Source organism: Bos javanicus, chromosome 8 (genome assembly GCF_032452875.1).
Source record: "Bos javanicus breed banteng chromosome 8, ARS-OSU_banteng_1.0, whole genome shotgun sequence".
NCBI lineage: Eukaryota > Metazoa > Chordata > Mammalia > Artiodactyla > Bovidae > Bos > Bos javanicus.
Window position 1 is genome coordinate 90822459 of NC_083875.1, and position 20282 is coordinate 90842740.

The 20282-nt window shown below is 41.2% G+C and overlaps 1 protein-coding gene across 1 annotated transcript in view; it reads left to right on the plus strand.

Moving 5' to 3' along the window:
• The first annotated feature begins 17070 nt into the window (after positions 1-17070).
• Positions 17071-20282, plus strand: part of MSANTD3 (Myb/SANT DNA binding domain containing 3) — a 37880-nt gene continuing 34668 nt past the window's right edge. Inside the window, exons 1-2 of the mRNA XM_061426342.1 lie at positions 17071-17178; positions 17262-17329. The gene's annotated coding sequence lies outside the window, so the exon portion shown is untranslated. The remainder of the gene's footprint in view (positions 17179-17261; positions 17330-20282) is intronic.

The window sequence follows — 20282 nt, forward strand, 5'->3', positions numbered from 1 at the left end:
CTGCAAAGACATCCCACAACTACTGTCTCTTCCCTTCCCACCCATGGCTGAACATGTGTGTGTATTGGGGTCAACACTGATCTATATTCAAGCATGAGACAGTTCCTCCTAACAACATATGGCCCAGGGAATCTGGCCTTGAAGGCCAGCGGAATTTGATTATAGGACTTTCACAGGCCTGGGACAACAGACACTCCAGTCTTGGAAGGCATAAACAAAATCTGGCACGCACCAAGACCCAGAGGAAAGGAGCAGTGACCCCACAAGAGACTGAACAAAAACTACCTGCTATTGTTGGAGGGTCTCCTGCAGAGGCATGGGTGGTAGGGGCTCCACCATTGTATCATTACTGGTCAAAAGAAAAATAATGGAATTCTATATCATCAAAACTACCATTTAATAGAAAAACCTGTAATGACTTTTTATAATCCAGATGCATATCAGAATTATCTTGGAAATTTTTGAAAAATACAAATACTCAAGCATTGCTTTCTTAAATTTTTTGCCAGAGCTTCAGATATGTTTCTAATGAACATTCAGTTCAGTTCAGTACAGTCGTTCAGTCGTGTCTGACTCTTTGAGACTTCATGGGCTGCAGCATGCCAGGCCTCCCTGTCCATCACTAACTCCCAGAGCTTACTCAAACTCATGTCCATTGAGTCAGTGATGCCATCCAACTATCTCATCCTCTGTAGTCCCCTTCTTCTCCCACCTTCAATCTTTCCTAGCATCCGAGTCTTTTCAAATGAGTCTGTTCTTTGAATCAGGTGGCCAGAGTACTGGAGTTTCAGCTTCAGCATCCATCCTTCCAATGAATATTCAGGACTGATTTCCTTTAGGATGGACTGGTTGGATCTCCTTGCAGTCCAAGGGACTCTCAAGAGTCTTCTCTAACACCACAGTTCAAAAGCATCAATTTTTCGGTGGTCAGCTTTTTTTATAGTCCAACTCTCACATTCATACATGACTACTGGAAAAACCATAGCTTTGACTGGATGGACCTTTGTTGGCAAAGTAATGTCTCTGTATTTTAATATGCTGTCTGCTACTGCTGCTGCTAAGTCGCTTCAGTCGTGTCCGACTCTGTGAAACCCCATAGACGGCAGCCCACCAGGCTCCCCCGTCCCTGGGATTCTCCAGGCAAGAACACTGGAGTGGGTTGCCATTTCCTTCTCCAATGCGTGAAAGTGAAAAGTGAAAGTGAAAGTGAAGTCGTGTCTGACTCCTAGCGACCCCATGGACTGCAGCCTACCAGGCTCTTCTGTCCATGGGATTTTCCAGGCAAAAGTACTTGAGTGGGGTGCCATTGCCTTCTCCGAATATGCTGTCTAGCTTGGTCATAATTTTTCTTCCAAGGAGCAAGCGTCTTTTAATTTCAAGGTTGCAGTCACCATCTGCAGTGATTTTGGAGCCCCCCAAAAATAAAGTCTGCCACTGTTTCCCCATCTATTTCTTATGAAGGGTTGGGACCAGATGCCGTGATCTTAGTTTTTTAAATGCTGAGTTTTGAGCCAACTTTTTCACTCTCCTCTTTCACTTGCATCAAGAGGCTCTTTAGTTCTTCTTCACTTTCTGCCATAAGGGTGGTGTCATCTGAGTACATGAGGTTACTGATATTTCTCCTGGCAATCTTGATTTCAGCTTGTGCTTCATCCAGCCCAGCATTTCGCATGATGTACTCTGCATATAAGTTAAATAAGCAGGGTGACAATATACAGCCTTGATGTACTCCTTTCTCTATTTGGAACCAATCTATTGTTCCATGTCCAGTTTTAACTGTTGCTTCTTGACCTGCATACAGATTTCTCAAGAGGCAGGTCAGGTGGTCTGGTATTCCCATCTCTTGAAGAATTTTCCACAGTCTATTGTGATCCACACAGTCAATTGCTTTGGCATAGTCAATAAAGCAGAAGTAGATGTTTTTCTGGAACTCTCTTGCTTTTTCAATGATCCAACAGATGTTGGAACATATCTGGACTATATAAGGCTCTTTTATTTAGTTTGTTTAACTTTTTCCATTTCATATTCAGGGCTTCCCATTTCATTTAGTCTATGTTTTCTAATTTCTCCATCTCTTCTTTTTTCTTGGTGTTCTTCCTCAAGCCTTTATCAAGTGTAGTAGAAAAGCTCTTGTGTACATATATATAAATAATATGTATAATATATGTATTTTAGAAAACTTATTAATTTTTGCCTAACTAAAAAATTTACATTTTGATTCCACTTGTTTGACTTAGTGTAAATAGAATGCTAGTTTTCTAATTTAAAAAATAGATATATAATAAGCAGCAAAGGTTTACTATATAGCACAGGGAATTATAGTCAATATCTTATAACAACCTATAGTGGAAAACAATTTTAAAAATAATATATATGTATATGTATAACTGAATCACACACAAAAAATAATTCTACTTTTTGAAATTTAGTAATGTTTATCCTTTGTCCAGTTTTTCTAATCATCCTATGAACATCTAATAGCAACATGTGAGATACAAAATTTTAAGTATGTCTGTATAGGATATAAGGTTAATATAAAGTAATATAAATAGAAATCTATTATATTTAAATTATTAATGACATCATTCAAGATGCTTCTATTCTTATTTTTATGCACTTAATAAAATATTCTCAGAGAAATGTGAGTATGCCTCGCTATGATTATATTTATTTTTCTTTTCCCTTATATTTCTTCTAATTTTTGCCTTATGTATCTTTGTGTCTTTGTTGTTAGGTGCCAGATGATTTATGATGTCTATCTTCTTTGTGAGTTGTACCTTTTATCATTAAAAATATTCATCTTTGTTTCATCTAGAAATACATAAATAAATTTATGCAGTAAAAAAATCAGAACTTAGAGATTTGGAAAATTATCAGCCTATCCATATTTCAAAGTGAGCAAGCTTGTTCTGAAGAAAACTCTAAGGGTATAGCTGAGCAACCATTTGAAGAAGAGATCATGGATGTGGCTCATTAATTTAATCAGTCTTCTCAACAGAGGCCAAGAATAGAGAGGGATAAACCAGCAGAGACTTTCCTGTCACTTTGAACTAAAGGGGGCAGAGAAAGCCCCTGTGAAATGAAAATATCTCCTGCCATATTAATCAACAAGAATTGTCGCAGCCATCAGTAATTTCTAGCCTCCAAACGTGAATGAGAGCTCCCAGAACTGGGATCCAGTGATGCTGCCATCTCCACCCCCCGCCCCATGGTGATTGCTGAGGAGCTGGGGGAACGCAAGAAGCAGGGTGAGCAAGGAAAGAGGATTGGCCCTAGATAGCTGAGCTGTGGTGGTGATCAAAACCACCCCCAAGAAAAGGCAAAATGGCAACATGGCTGTCTGAGGAGGCCTTACAATAGCTGAGAAAAGAGAACCGAAAGGCAAGGGAGAAGAGGAAAGATATCCCCATCTGAATGCAGAGTTCCAAAGAATAGAAAGGAGCGATAAGAACAGTGCAAAGAAATAGAGGAAAACAATAGAATGGGAAAGACTAGCTATCTCTTCAAGAAAATTAGAGATACCAAGGGAATATTTCATGCAAAGATGGGCACAATAAAGAATAGAAATGGTGTGGACCTAACAGAAGCAGAAGATATTAAGAAGAGGTGGCAAGAATACACAGAAGAACTGTACAAAAAAGATCTTCATGACCTAGATAACCACAATGGTGCAGTCACTCACCTAGAGCCAGGCATCCCGGAATACAAAGTCAAGCATAGGAAGCATCACTATGAACAAAGCTAGTGCAGGTGATGCAATTCCAGCTGTGTGATAGCAACTCAGCTTGCACATTGAAGGACTTCTCAGGATTGGCACCTGCCTGCCTATCCAGGAGACATCACGCTGTACATTAGCTCCTCAGACCTTAGTCCTTCGTTTTGGTTCTCATTTTATAATGGAAAATTTGTATCCATTTGCCAACCTGTTCTCATTTCCCCACAACTAGCTGCAGACAACAATTTCAACCCTCTGTTCTGTGATTCCTTTTTTTTTCTTTTAGATTCCACACATAAGTGATACTGTCAGGCTTATTTCGCTTAGCATAGTGTTCTCCAGGTTCATTCAATGTTCTTGAAAATGTCAGGGTTTACTTTGATTAAGGCTGAATAATATCTCATTGTTTATGCTATGTATGTGCACGTGTGTGTATCACCTTTATCCATTTATCCACTGTAAACAGACCCACACTGATCTCCCACAGGATTCCCACTAACCCCACACAGGGACAGAATGACCAGGCTCAGGGTCCCTGCTCTGTGCCTCCCTCGCCTGAGCTCTGGAGGTCACTCTGTAATCTAGGTCCCAGATCCTCCCCTCAGACCCTGGCTGAGCCCCTACTGCTGGGCCCACCCTGGACGATGGGGCCCAGAGGCAGGACGTGGCTCCAGGGAGAAAACACAGCACAAGCAGGCCCATGCCTCTGCCCTTCCCTCCCAAGTCCTGGTCCTATGTGTTGGGGTTCTGACACGATGATAATAGTTGACACTTGCTGTGACACCAGCATAGACCCTGGGGCTGTTGAGTCCCACATGTTCCCTAGGAGCTTCCTTGGATCACAGACCATGAGTCTGTCCCAAGCTCCCAGTCCTGTGAAAGCTTCCTTGCTCAGAGGCTCCGCTGTCTCTGGGAGCCTGGTCCTCTGTGGAGAGCTGTAGGTGTTATCCCTCTGTCTGGGCTCTGGGAGCTGGAGTAAGGGGAGACTCTGGGGTGGGGCCACCATGAGCCGTGGGCCCCTAACTTCTTTCCTCTGGGCTGCAGATGGTGGTGGGACGCCAGGGGCTCCTTAGTCACTGCACCATCTATTGGGCACCTCTGCCACCTGCCTCCTTCCTCTACTTCCCACACTAGGGGCACATTTGGAAGTCAAAGCAGGCACCTGGGAAGAGTGGCCCCTGATCCCCTCACTACCCCCCAGCAGGGCACAGACAGAGGCCACCACCTTTCATGGGGAAAAAAAAAAAACACTTATTTCAGGAAACAAAATAATACGTGGTTGGAAGAAACCATTAGCACATAGAGGATGTGCTAACATGAGAGAAAAACTTTTGTCTTGGCAGAATATGAATTTTTTTTTTCTGGAGAAGAGTTTTCCTACCAGGAATGCTGTGAAAAGCGTGTTCTGATTGACCAGAAGAGGTGTATTTCTGAAGAAGATAGCGCCTTGGACAGTGGAGAGAAACAACCTGGGACACGTCACTGTTGATCCATGTTGGCAGGCTCTGCCTGGAGGGGGACCTGGCTCCCTGGGTGGGACGGTCCACTTGCTGTCCCTGGGACTGGTCTACTTACTCGTTTTTGGACAGATGTGGCCCATGGGGGTAACTTGGTGATTGCAGGCTGAGTTTCTCCTCACTCTCCTTTACTCTGGGTAGGAGAGAAACCTAGTGTAGCCGTAATGTGAACCTAATGGGGCCCAGAGTTCTGCTTTGCACCAATTTAACTCCAAGACATGAAGTCGATGGTGAAGCTCCATCTTTTCTTTGAATTTGTCCAACAGCTGTCATGAGAGTCTGATCCTTAACAGCCCTGCTGTCGGTAATCAGTCTGCTTTTGACTGGTTCCTGGCCCTGGGCGGCGGATGCTGCAAGCTTGCCTTTTTGCAGGGGCTGTTCTTATCCTTTGCATTTACTTGAGAAAATCCATTGCAGAACCTGCTTAATCTGTGTTCTGAAGTGGCTTTCTGAAGGACCCTGTCTCTTCTTCAGGTTTAACTGTCACAATTTGCTTCTCTGGGACTCTGCTGATATCTTTTGCTGGCCCAGGTTACTCATCCCTTAGGCCTCATAGGCCCTCTATTCTGCCAACCCTTTTTATGCTGTCCTAGTTTGGACCTCCTGTAAGTCTCTCTTCTATCAGTGGGGACAAACTTATTGCTCAGATTCTTATATTGGGTTTGCTGTCTCAGGATCTTCTGCTGCCCCCTGGGTGCTCCCTCCACTGAAGTTAATGTTATAGAACGTCTGGTAATTGGACACATCTCCACTGGGCAAGTCCTGGGAATAGGAAAGAGATTCCTGAGAAGCCAAGATGTTTGCAGCAAAGAACATATCTGAGTGACAGTCCTTGAGAAGCATGTCAGTGGCACAGTCTTGAAGGAGCACACCAGTTTCACAGTGTGCCCTTGAAACTCAAGCTTATAAAACTGTTCATTGGTGTGTAGATCTTCCTGATTCTAACTTTGTGTTTGAGGAGGGATTTTTATTGGACCTTGGAGATTGTGAACTCCTCATATCAACATTAATGACTTGGGATTTAATAAGTACTCTAGGTTCAAAATTACCTTACCATGCAGGGCCTCCTCCACAGATTCTTTGGTCCTGGCAGATTGGGGGCATTCGTTGAGGTCCATGACTGTCATGCTAGAGCAAGATGCTGGGGAGGCCTGCCCCCCAGCTTCCCTCTGTGGCTCATTCCTGGCTGTTTTGGGACTTTGACTAGAATTCAGGTTGCATTTGTCCACTCCCACCACAGGCTCACTGTGCCAATTCTGCCAACAAAATTGTCTGTGGGAGCCTGAGAGATGCCTTGACTTCCTGTCCAGTCAGAGGAACCTCTGAGGGCTTTGTGGATGTCCCCATGTGGGGGTCCTTCCAGCGCTCCCTTGGTTTCCTCACTTTCCTGTGAGCAAGCAGGGAGGGGACTCTCCAGAGGGAGACCTGTCTTTGTTGTTATCACTTTCTCTCCCAGATGGCGCTGAGGATGTTTTCCCAAGCCCTAGGTTAACTGGGTTTTTGAGTGGTCCCCAGAGTCACAGGTGGCCTTCAAGGTAGATCCTGGAAGGAGTATGGGGTGAGCTCTTGTTAACTTAGAGCGAAGTATGAACTTGAGGACCTTAAGAAGTAGGTCCCACCTGCACCTCACCCGAAACTGAAAGCTTATGGTGAATCGTGCTGGTATTCCTGGTCTCTAAAGGCGAAAATTTCAAAACTAAAATTTCACAAAAATTTCAGTTTTGACTGAAATACAGTCTCAGTCACTCAGCGCTTTGTGTAACAAAGTTTTATTAGAGTGAAAAGTTTAGAGAAAGCCTCTAACAAAAGGGGGAAAGAGAGTTCCCACCGTCACTAGTTTTTAAGCAGGTTGTCATATATGAGAAGCATATAATGCCCTGCTTAAAAAAAAACAACTCTGGTGTTGGTTAAGACTCTTGAGAGTTCCTTGGACTGCAAGGAGATCCAACCAGTCCATCTTAAAGGAAATCAGTCCTGAATATGCAATGGAAGGACTGATGCTGAAGCTGAAACTCCAATACTTTGGCCACCAGATGCAAAGAACTGACTCACTGGAAAAGACCCTGATGCTGGGAAAGATTGAAAGTGGGAAGAGAAGGGGACGACAGATGATGAGATGGTTGGATGGCATCACTGACTTGATGGACATGAGTTTGAGTAAGCTCCAGGAGTTGGTTATGGACAGGGAAGCCTGGTGTGCTGCAGTCTATGGGGTCACAGAGTCAGACACAACTGAGCGACTGAACTGAACTATATACTTCTCAACTGGCTGCTGAAAACAGATAAAAAGAATATCTCGAGGTTGTAAGAGTTCCACCAGACCCTTTCCCAAGTCACACATCCTGAGATAACTTCAGTACAAGATTAGCCAGAAGGAAGGAGTTCGGGGAGTTCCGGAGCACCATGTTTCTGGGTGAGATATATTGTTGTTGAGAAACAGACTCCCAGGCAAGATTTGTTACAATTATAATCATTAAGATAGAGTCTAAGAAAAGCAAACCCATGAGTAAGATATATTGTGCTTTGTAATGGTTAGTTCTGGACCTAAAGAAGGCCAGCTCTCAAGCAAGATATATTGTTGCAATACCAGTACAGGGCTTAAAAGAAACATGTCCTACCTGACTAAGGCAAAAGAATGGATAAAGGAATGTTTGCTGCCTCCTCCTTTAAGGGCCTTGGGCAACCTGCCTATGCTTTAACTCTCTCATTCTCCCCTTTTCTTTTAGGAGAATATTGTTGCTGATGGGAAAGGGGTAAAGAAATCTGTCTTTAACTGCTCTGTGTTGGCGAGGGGCACTGGCCCTAAGTTGCTGAAGCAACATATTCTTCTTACCCTTTTATTTAGTGTTTCTGATCCAGGGGCCCCAAGTAATAGCTAGAGGAGGCAGGAGAAATTGTAGAAGCACGAACAATCATTTGCAACTTAAATGCCTCAAGCTGCTTAGATACAAAATTCATTAGACAATGAAAGATACAGGGTGCAAATAGTAAGAATAACTACTGAAGTAGTTTCCCACCAGGTTAGGCCCACAGACTACACATTCCCAATAGTCTGTGAATTTTGGGAAACTATAATTCCAAATCAAGATTGGATCTATGACCAGAGAGGAACATCAGGGGAGTCCATCTTGAAGAGTGACCAGAATCTCTACATCACTATTACTTTGTCTGGGAAGCCATTGTATCATTTAGGAAGAACAAACTAGACAAGTAGATTTAAAAGGCAGAAACCAAAAATCAGTAAAAGAATTATTATAATCAACAGTCCAAGCAAGAATAAGAATCAGGTTACATTTGGCGGGAAATTTGATCCTGGTCTAGACAGAGTCAACACTTGGGTGGCCCTGTCTGTAAGAATGGAGCCATTTGGTTTGGTCGTATACATTTTGAATGTAGGTATAACAAACCCTGTTCTCAGAAGTAGGTGAAAGAGTGACAACTTGCACTTTAACAGATGAAATAAATCTCATCATTTTTTTTAGGAGAATGCGTCTCAAACCCAGTGTAGACAGGTGCTTTATGTAAACTTATAGCCAGGCAGCCAGCTGTCCAGGTTTGTGCAAGTAGGCTTTAGCCTCTTACTGTGGTATTAACATATAAGCCATTGTAGTTGTCACTGTTAACAATTTTAGTGTTTTTCTAGGTATGAGGAGATGTAAGAATTTGGGCTCAAGAAAATTTTTACCTGACAATATTGAACTATCTGTTTGATAGAGAGGCCTGTTTTGTCCATTTTGCCAAGAGCACAGAGTGACTGCTTAATTTCTGATTTCTACTCAGAACTCCTTTCAGGGGATGTTAAAGGTCAGCAGCTATAATGTCCATGATTTAATATTTGTAGAGGAAGTTGGCAAGTGCCAGTTTCCAGTCAGCAGGGCCCCATTATGGCCATGAGTTTGACCATTGTTTGGGGCATTTCATGATCTGAGCCACAGTCAGCTCCTGGTCTTGTTTTTGCTGACTGTATAGAGCTTCTCCATCTTTGGCTGCAGTCTGATTTCAGTGTTGACCATCTGGTGATGTCCATGTGTAGAGTCTTCTCTTGTGTTGTTGGAAGAGAGTGTTTGTTATGACCAGTATGTTCTCTTGGCAAAACTCTATTAGCCTTTGCCCTGCTTCATTTCATACTCCAAGGCCAAATTTGCCTGTTACTCCAGGTGTTTCTTGACTTCCTACTTTTGCATTCCAGTCCCCTATAATGAAAAGGACATCTTTTGGGGGTGTTAGTTCTAAAACTCATTGGAAAAGACCCTGATGCTGGGAGGGATTTGGGGACAGGAGGAGAAGGGGACGACAGAGGATGAGATGGCTGGATGGCATCACCGACTCTATGGACATGGGTTTCAGTGAACTCTGGGAGTTGGTGATGGACAGGGAGGCCTGGCGTGCTGTGACTCATGGGGTCGCAAAGAGTCGGACACAACTGAGCGACTGAACTGAACTGGGGCATTTCATTACCATCTTGTCCCATGGTGCTGGGAAGGCTCATTCCCAGGTCTGTCAAAGATTTCACAGATTGGCCACTCTCTGTGCTGTTATTGGACTAGGCCCTGTGAATAGCAAAAGTCTCTGGACCACACCTTTCTTACTAGCCTCTTGGTCCAGGAAAATATTTCCTCTTGTTGCTTCTTCTAATATAGAGAGTCACATTGCTACAATTATGGATTTCATATGGAACTGTATACCATCATTATATCAGTGGCTCAGTCACACAATTGATAATGTAAGGGACAACAATTTTTGAAACAGGTAATGTAGAAAACAATATAATTAGCACTAATAATAAAATCATAAGTAAGAACTTAAGTAAAGAACTTCCATTAGATATAGCCCCGGGATATTTCCAAGTCATCTGACTTAGTTTGTTACATGACTATAACCTGCTGTTAATCTCCTGGTTGTAGCTCTTGAAGGATCTGATCTTTATTCAAAGATTGGTTTAGAGATAAGATAGGCTTTAAAGATAAGCTTTAGAAACAAACTCAGAGAAACAAACTGTGTTCCCCAGTGGCTCAGAGGATAAAGCACCTGCCTGCCATGCGGGAGACTTGGGTTCGATCCCTGGGTTGGGAAGATCCCCTGGAGAAGGAAATGGCAACCTACTCCAGTATTCTTGCCTGGAGAATCCCATGGACAGAGAAGCTGGAGGGCTACAGTCCAGAGGGTCGCAAAGAGTCGGACACGACTGAGCGAGTTCACTTTAGAAACAAACTCAGAGTGTCCTTTTCAATAACTTAATTAAACCTCTTAGCAATTTAACATAGCCACAAGGAACTATCTCATAAATGAGTCTTAGTAAATACAGATCTTAAATAACAAAACTAGAACTTAGTATTCAGTGAAACAGAATATTTTTCTACAATTATCCCCATTTATATTAAATATAGTGAAAACTAATTTCCTTTCTAAAGTAAGTTTGGTCCATTGACTATAGATGCCATAGGACTGACATCAGTTTTTATCGAGGTGGATTTTTCTTTTAGAGGTCCCCTGTATACTTTGGGAGAAGGCAATGGCACCCCACTCCAGTACTCTTGCCTGGAAAATCCCATGGGCGGAGGAGCCTGGTAGGCTGCAGTCCATGGAGTTGGACACCACTGAGTGGCTTCACTTTCACTTTTCACTTTCATGCATTGGAGAAGGAAATGGCAACCCACTCCAGTGTTCGTGCCTGGAGAATCCCAGGGGCGGGAGAGCCTGGTGGGCTGCCCTCTATGGGCTCACACAGAGTTGGACACGACTGAAGTGACTTAGCAGCAGCAGCAGCAGCAGCAGTATACTTTGAGATTTCTGTATATGTTGGGAGACAGTCTTTTTATTTACTTGATAAATCTGTTCAGAACCCAGTGTCTCCAATTTCTGGAAGGACAAGACAGAGAGAAAAAAGTTATAATTTTACCCACAGGTGTAAATTACTAAGTTGCTTTAAACCATCAGTAACTTGAGGAGAAGAGCCTCTTTATATCTGAAAACAAAGATTAAAAGCCAGCAGTATGACAGACAAAAAGTCATGAAAACTGTAATGCTTGTATGGTTTTCCAGTAAAGTGGGTGCCTTGATCACTGCAGATTGTAGAAAACATAGTTGAACCATTTTTTCTCCACTGTGAGACACTAACCCTACAGCCAGGAAAAGCATTATCCTATCAAATAAAAGTGAGGTTTGTCAGGGAGCCAGGAAAAGCCAAGCAGCCATATTGGATTTCCCGTGGCCCCAGCTGTTTGGTTTACAGCCATTGTTTATCCATTTTAAATTCCCTGATGAAGGATTAATTTTGTAGAAGCAGAATGAGCTTTGTCTATGTGTGACATAGCCTTCATAGAGCTTTGTGAAATAATATTCATTCATTTTATCAAAGTAACAAAAGATTTAAAAAACAAATACGAATCACTTAAAGGCAAAGAAATCTACATAGTCTGTTATCAAAAGCCATATTCCAAGAAAACTTTGTTCTTTTCATCAGGGAGAGAAAACCAAATTCCAGTTTGGTACCAGCTTACATTCACTGTGAAACAATAGTTATTTACTTAATCAAAGTAACAATAAAAGATTTCAAAGGCAGTTTAATGTCTTAAGAAACTTTTACCATGTACACAAAACTTTTTTTTACTTTTCATATTCATTACTTTATTGTACAGGAATATTCCCAGCAACTTTATTCATAATAACCCAAACTGGAAACAACCCCACTGTCTATTGACAGAAGAATGGACAAAGAAATTGTGGTATATTCATACAGTTGAATCCTACAGCTATATAAAAGAAGGGACGATTCATATACATAACAGCACACACTGTACGATTCCATTTATAGGAAGTTCAAGAACAGACAAAAGCAAGTTAAGAGATTAGAATAGTGGTTGTGTTGTGCCATGGCAGGGAGTCAGGGGAGGGAGGGTTCAGGGCATAGGAAAACATGGAATTTTCTGAGGTGAAGGACTACAGACTGATAGAAAATTGCACAATATAAGAGTTGTGAGCTAAGTTTCATTTAGGGTCTTATTGAAGACTATAACCCGAGTGAGAGCCTTTCAGGAGCTCTGAGAAACTGCTCTGAAGAGATAGCTGGGGAAATTAATTTATATATGATTTTTGGCTGGGGAATACATGCAGTCAAGTATATTATATATCTTGGTAACAGATTACTGTTAGTCATCAAAAACGGATGTATCGAGCTAATGATTTTGGTGCTTTTCAATGCATGGAAAGTTGTAAGAAACTTCATTCACTAAAATTCTTCCTGAGACACATCTAACCACATAAGACCCTGCTTGTCCAAAGCATAGAGCATCCTGCTATCATTTTAATTTTTTCTGTCTGAAGCACAGAGTGCTTCATCCTGTTATCATCTTAATTTCCTGTGAAGTAGAATGCACTGTCAGTCAACAACTGCAGCAAGTTAATCTTTGCAGAAGTGGGTGAAATGCAATGCTGTCTGTCTTTCTTCTTTTACAAGTCTTTTCTTTATATTGATCTAGACGTTGGCTGCACAAGTATATCTGTCAAAATTCAATAAGCTTTACACTTAAATCTGTTCATTTTTTCATATATAAAGTATATATTACCAAAATACTGTTAGGATAAAGAGTTGGAAAAAAGGAGACAATACACATTTGTGTGATTTCTTTTTTTTTTTTTTCAATTATTATTTTTTTAAATCACAAAAAGAAATTTTTTTGGCCACAAGGCATGTGGGATCTTAGTGCCCTGACCAGGGATAGAACTTGTGCCCCTGCATTGGAAGCATGGAGTCTTAACCACTGGACTGTCAGGAAGTCCCATTTGTGTGATTTCTGAAGGTGAGTGCAAGACATGTTGATGATCTCTAAAAGTTGATGGCATTCATTCTTTTTTTTAAGTTAATTTTCTTTTGAAACTTTCTGATGTCCTTTTACTGTGTTCTATCACTAGCAATCATTTTACCAGATTAGTTCCATTTCCAGAACCAAAATAGGAGGAAAGGAGAAAAAAATGTACACGATGTACTATGATAAAGATAGAAATAGACATAGTTACTTAACAAAAAGCCTGTAATAGAATTAAGTGAGTTGTGGGTAGTGACAAATACAGGAAAAGAAGTATTTCTCTGGAGGGAAGGAAGGATGTCTTGGAGGAAGTCTTTGGAGGAGAGTGTGAGCTGAGAGCCCTAATTAGCAGTACATGGCCTCAGCGAAGTCATTTGAGCCCTCTGAGGATGGTTCCGTACTATACATTTCCTTAATTGGAGAAGGAAATGGCAACCCACTCCAGTACTCTTGCCTGGAGAATCCCATGGAGGGAGGAGCCTGGTAGGCTACAGTCCATGGGGTCGCAGAGAGTCGGATACGACTGAGCGACTTCACTTCACTTTATATGCTAAATGATAGGACTGAACTGAGCTCAGAGCATCATGCTATAATACTAAAGTACAGTATAATGACTAATATCCCAAGTCATTCAAAAAAAGCTAATTTCTATTCTCTGTATTTAGTTTCATAAGGCAGAGAGGTATGTAAAACATGATTTGTAATAAGAAACTATTTGACATATTGAATGCCTCCTCTGTGCCAACTAATAGGCACATACACTAGGCAATATACTTTCATTGTCTTATTTAACTTTCACTTTAATTGATTAATTACTTTTTAACTTGTATTGGATCAAGAAAAAATGTTTTTAAATAACATATATATATATATATTTCATCATCATGGTAATGTAGCATTATTGCAGACAACAGAGAAAAAAATAGAAAAATCATAAAGAAAAAATAACCCTGTCATTCTTAGGAGCTATTACCATTTTGGCAACATATATGTTGACTCTTTTATACACACACATTTGTTTTAGTTTATTATCTTTGGTTTTATAAAACTGAGATCAAATTCAGTACATTCCTTTGTATCCTGTTTCCATTTTTCAAAAATATGATTTTTCAATAACCAATAGCATTCCATTTTGTAAATACAATAGATTAGATAATCTCTTATTTTTGGCCATAAGAAGGGTTTTGACACTAATAATGTAAATTTTAGTTATATGAAAAATCCCAGGGGCAATGTCTCTATCAGGGTCCCCAGGGGAAACAGATGACACACTTGGAGACGGTAATTAGAGGAGTGTTTAACACAAGATCTGTTTACAAAAGAGTGGGCAGAGATTAAAGAAGCCAAAAGTAATAATGGAGTATGTGACCACATTGCTGATGGTACCTATGGGCCTGAAGTGGTGACAGGAGGAAGGAGGGGAAATTATGGGAACCCGGAAATCAAGAAAGCTGGCAGAAACTCCTGCTTGACAGAAGCTTAGTAAGTACTTGGTTGAGGGAGCAGCTAGTCTTCAGGGACCCGAAAGGAGGAAGCAGGGGGATACAAGCCCCGATACCCCACCTGATTCTGAGCTCCTGCCTATGCACCCCACTCAGACTGTTCTCCCCAGTCAGAAGCCATGGGGCCAAGGAGACTTTGGTGTGTTCTGCACAGGTTGGCTCCCTTGGGTATAATGCATAGCAAAGAAAAGTGAAGAGTACATCCAGAAGAGCAAATGGAATTCCAAGCACATACACTTTCTTGCTTGCCAGAATTTATCTCTGTGATGACCTGCGCTGGGAATCTGAGAAATTTTCTCTTGAGAAGTGATGCTGAATCTGAAATCTAAAGGATGTGCAGTTGTTTAGAATGTGATCAGTTCAAAGAAGACATTCTAATGGTCAAAGTGAAAAGATGCTCAACACCACTAAGCATCGGGAAAATAAAAATCAAAATCACAGTGAGATATCACCTCACACAGGTTAAATGGCTATAATAAAAAAGACAAGAGATAACAACGGTTGGTGTGAATGTGGAAGCATGTTGACTATAGTTAATAATATGGTATTATATACTTGAAAATAATGAGACAGTACATCACAAGCATTCTTACCTGAAAAAAAAGAGTTGTGTGAGGTGATAAATGTATTAATTATCTTCACCTTGGTAATTATTCTAATCATTTGATAAATAGATCAAATCTCATTTTACCCTTTAAGTATATACAACTATATTGTCAATTTTTCCTCAGTAATATTGGAAAAAATGTGACTAATAAGTAATGTTGTAAGTAAGGAAAAGAACATTCTAAGCAGAGAGAATAGCATGTGCAAAGTCCCCTGAGGTGAGAGCACATTCAAAGAACTGAAAGAAGGCAGTGGGTGAAATAGACAAAGGAGAGAATAGAATCAAAGGGAGTGCAGATTTTGGCAGGGCATTGTAAGTCCTCCAAGGATTTTGGTTTTTATCCTTAAAGCAAAGGTAAGCCATTGATAGGTATTAGGCATCCAATGACAGATTAGATTTTGTTTCTCAAGAAAATTACTCTGGGGAGAATGGATTAACAGGAAGGGAAAAATGCAATGGATGTGGTTATACCAGAGATTCAGATGAATGCTTAAACTAAGGTCATGGACAGACATGGTGACACAAAGAAAAGTTTGAGAAATTTTAGGGATGTGAAACTGACAAGACTTACTGATATATATGGGATATAGCAGTTTGGAGGTGATGGCAGTGTCAAGGAGTGTACTAGATCACTTGCTTGTAAGATGAAATTAGGAGAAAAGCTTTTTGGAACTGGGAAGTTACAAAATAATTAATAATAATTAACCAAAAAGTGAAAAAGGAGGAGAAGGGCTGACTGTTTTTTCGTGAATTAAAGACTGTAGACTCCAGAAATAAAAGAAGATGCTTTAGAAGCTGAACACTGAGAGCAGAAACCATTTCTAAAATTTAGCATTTGTTGAACAATTATTAGAGGAAGGTGGAAGGCAGGGAAAGGAAAATCTGAGAGGGAGGGCAGAGGAATGACATGAGACAGACCTTGAGGAAAGAAGAACTTATGCAAAAATAACACAGTTTGTTCCAGTTTCAAGAAATGACTCAACTTTGGAGAAAATAGGAATGCAATAAAATAGTTATCACAAAAATACAAATAAGCAAGCAAACAAAATTATATTCATTATTTATTTCGTTTCCTCCTAGTAAATAGCACAGCCTCCTGTTTCCACCTCTTTATTTCTTTTATTCCACTCTCTGCCCCTCTCTTTCTTGAAACATCGTAAGCTCCCTGAGGGAGGGCTCACACTTCTCAAGTATTTTGAACACTGGTTCTATCATTATCTAGCTCCTTTGGACCACAGTGAGGATTAACCAGCACGAGGGTTAATCGTCTGCCTTCTACAGACCCATCCTTAGCTGTATCATGCTGCAGTGTTCTAACCCCGCTACAGTGTAAACTTCTAGAAAGCAGAATTCACAGGACCCTGACGTAAGGGCGGGTGGGATAAGTACAAGTGACGGGGAGAAGAGAAGAACATGGAATGACAAGCCTAGAGACAAGCGGGATCTATTTCCCAGGTAGGTGCAGATCTGAACCCTTGACGTGGGCCTGCTTTTCCTCCTGCAATACAGGAATTCTGTGTTGGGGGTTGTGGGGTGAGGCTCAAGGAATCCCGCTCCCGCACGTTCTCAAGTATGTATTCAAGCTGGGGAGCCCTGTGGGCACATTCTTCGTGCTAAGTAGATAGCCGCACTCAGTAGCCACTAACATACATTTCTGGAATAAATAGATGGGTGGATGAAATACTTGTGCAATAGAAACTTCTTGTGGCAACTCCCGAGCGAGTAGAATCCTTCTAATCCCCGCCATTCATTCAGCGAGTCCTGGGCTCGCGTGTCTCCGCCAGTCACATGGAGGCCCCGCCCACCTCTGGGCGCGGCCCCGCTCGGCGCGCTCCTTCTGCTCGGGCCCGCAGCCCTCGGGGACGCGCGGAGCAATGGGCAAGTTCCGGGCCACAGTGCGCTTGCGCAGAAGGTGCCATGGTCCGGGGAGGGGCGGAGCCTGAGGAGCTTAGACTGAGGTGATAAGGAAAATACGGAAAGGATCTGGATGGCTGTCAGCTCTGGCTCCGCCGGGAGAGAGGAAATGGGCCAGGTTAGTGGGTGTTTGCAGAGTACACAAAGACAATCTGTTGGTGAGTTTACATTTTTACTGATTTTACCTTTTTTTCAATTAAGCTCGGTGTTCAAGAGCTGATGCTTTGGAGGTCCCAGTGTTCTGACACCGCATGCCTATGTGGCTTTGGGTAAGTTACCTGCCCGAGCTTCAGTGTCTGCCTCTGTAAAGTGGACCTGGTAATAGTTGTGGGCTTCACAGGACTTTTGTGAAGATGACATCAGACAGTGTGTGTAAAGTACTTGGCACAATGTTTGTCAGAAATGCCCAATAAGTGGTAAGTGCTATTACTATCATCAATGTTAGAAGCATTAAGTATCATCATCATGTGTTTTTTTGTGTGCCAGGATCTTTTGTATGCAGTTGTTATGCTGGTAATCTTTGGAAAATATCAGAGAACCTGAGAAGTAACAGGAAGTTAGAGATTGGAAAATATTCTGAGTTTAGAAAGGAGAAAAAAGTAGATCTTGAAAAATGGACTCTAATAATCTTGAATTTTACTGAGCACCAACACAAACCCAGGATGGATCGTATCAAAGGTAGTTTGTGAGGAGAATTTCCTGGCTATGCAGTTGTTAGGACGCCACGCTTTCACTGATGAGGCTGTAGGTTTGATTCCTTATGGGGGAACTAAGATCCCACAAGCCAAGCGGTACTGCCTAAAAAAAAAAAAAAGTGGTTTGTGAGCCTTTAGAAAAGGAACTGGTACTCACTATGAAGCAGTCTGCATTCTCTAAGAACAAATAAATCAAGCCAGATTAACTTTTTTGAATGAAGAGTAAACTGATAGCTCAGTGGAAAAACTTTCTTTGGTTTAGTCATTTACCTCAGCCTGAGATGCTGCCCCATTTTAAGAGTCTCTTGTCAGAGTCTCTTTCATTTCTGACATAAATCTTACAGAAGTAATTTTTTTAGCTAAACGGGGAATATGTGAATACCTTTTTGTTGTAAAAAATTCAAAAACTGAAAATGAAGGGAAAGTCCCCTTCCCAATTCTGTTTCCACCTCCACTCATCAATTTAGCGTGCATTTTGCTCTGATACTTAAAAATCTATCTCTACACTGATTTTTAGCAGTTAGAACTTTATTCTGCCAACTGAATAACCAGCAAAAGAAAGCAGTTTTTTAGTCTCATTTGAAAGGAAACCCAAGGGCAGGTAGTGTAGAGCCAGCAGACTCTTTCTGTCTTGGTTTCACCATCTACACATTTATCCTCATGGTCACAAGGTGATTGCTGCTTCTCTAAAACTGAGTCCATTTATTGGACAGGAAAGGACAAAAGCTATCTTGTGAAGTTTTATATTTTAATTCAGGAAAGGAAGCCGACTGGAACATCTGCCTACAACTCATTGGCCAGACTGTATCACATGACCCCTCTATCAACAAGGGAGTCTGGTGGTCAAGTGGTTAAGACTCCATCCTTCCACTGTAGGGAGCATGGGGTTCCATCCCTAGTGGGGAAACTAAGGTCCCTGAATGCTGAGTGGCTAAAAAAGAAAAAAAAGTAAGACAAGGGAAATATTAATAATTTACTTTTTAAGCATCTAGAATATAGACTCCTGAGAGTCCTTTGGACAGCAAGGAGATCAAACCAGTCAATCCTAAAGGAAATCAACCCTGAATATTCATTGGAAGGACTGATGCTGAAGCTCCAACACTTTGGCCACCTGATGCAAAGAGCCAACTCACTGGAAAAGACCCTGATGCTGGGAAGGATTGAGGGCAGGAGGAGAAGGGGATGACAGAAGATGAGATGCTTGGACAGCATCACCAACTCAGTGGATTTAAGTTTGAGCAAACTCTGGGAGATAGTGAAGGACAGGAAAGCCTGATGTGCTACAGTCCAAGGGGTGCAAAGAATCGGACACGACTTAGTGATTGAACAACAACAAAGTATAGAACGACATAGTAAAAGTGAGGGGTGAATATCTTTGGGCTAAGCAAGGTTTCAGTGCCTGCTGCAGAAATATAGAGGTTGGTTTTGCTTTTCTGAAAATAAACTCACACTATATATTTTTGGCAGCTTGCTAATTTTCCTTAGCAGTATGAATGAATTAATACTTTCTGAGGTGGCCTGTATGAAATTTCCTTGGGTCCTTTAGCTGCTGCATAATACCCTTTTTTCCTTATTCTAAGGCATACTCTTTCATTCACATGTTATTATCTCTAAAATTGGTATGCATCTTACACTTGCCATCATCTAGGCAGTAGTAGTGATGTAATTGTCATTGCCTGCTGGATATGCTTCAAAACTTGCAGAATGGATGTTAGCAGCCTGGAATATTAATGATTCTGAGTCTACATATGACTCAGAAGGTTCTGACTCCAAGAAGAAGATTTATATATGTTTTAATCAATTTATTTGATGAATACTCTTATTTTAATGTATGCATGAGGATGACATGGAATTAAAAATTCATGTCTTAAGTTTCATGTGGCTTTTTGAATAAATATAAAATAAAAATTATAAGTGTTAAGAAAACTTTTTTGTCATAGTTTAATTAGGACCACTTTTTTCTTTTTTAGTGATACATAAAATAATGGTGTTTATCATTCATGATGTCCTGAAGTCAGTGAAATATTATTTTCTACACTGTGGCTATTCCATAGCTTAATCATTTTTGTATCAATAGATGTTAAGTTTTCCCTTTTTTTTACAGTAGTGCTTCAGTAAACTCTTTTTCATTCCTCCTTTTCCATATGTGCAAATAGTATTTCTCTTGATTCCTAGAACCACATTTTTAAAAATTCTAAAGCTGCTGGCCCCTCCAATCTATTGTTGTTGTTCAGGTGCTCAGTCATGTCCAACTATTCATGACCCCATAGACTGCAGCACAGCAGGCTTTCCTGTCCTTCACTATCTCCCACAGTTTGCTCAAACTCATTTCTATCGAATCAGTGATGCCATCCAGCCATCTCATCCTCTGTTGCCTCTTCTGTTCATACCCTCAATCTTTCCCAGCATCAGGGTCTTTTCCAATGAGTTGGTTCTTTGCATCAGGTGGCCAAAGTATGGGAGCTTCAGCTTCAGCATCAGTCCTTCCAATGAATATTCTGGGTTGATTTCCTTTAGGATTGACTGT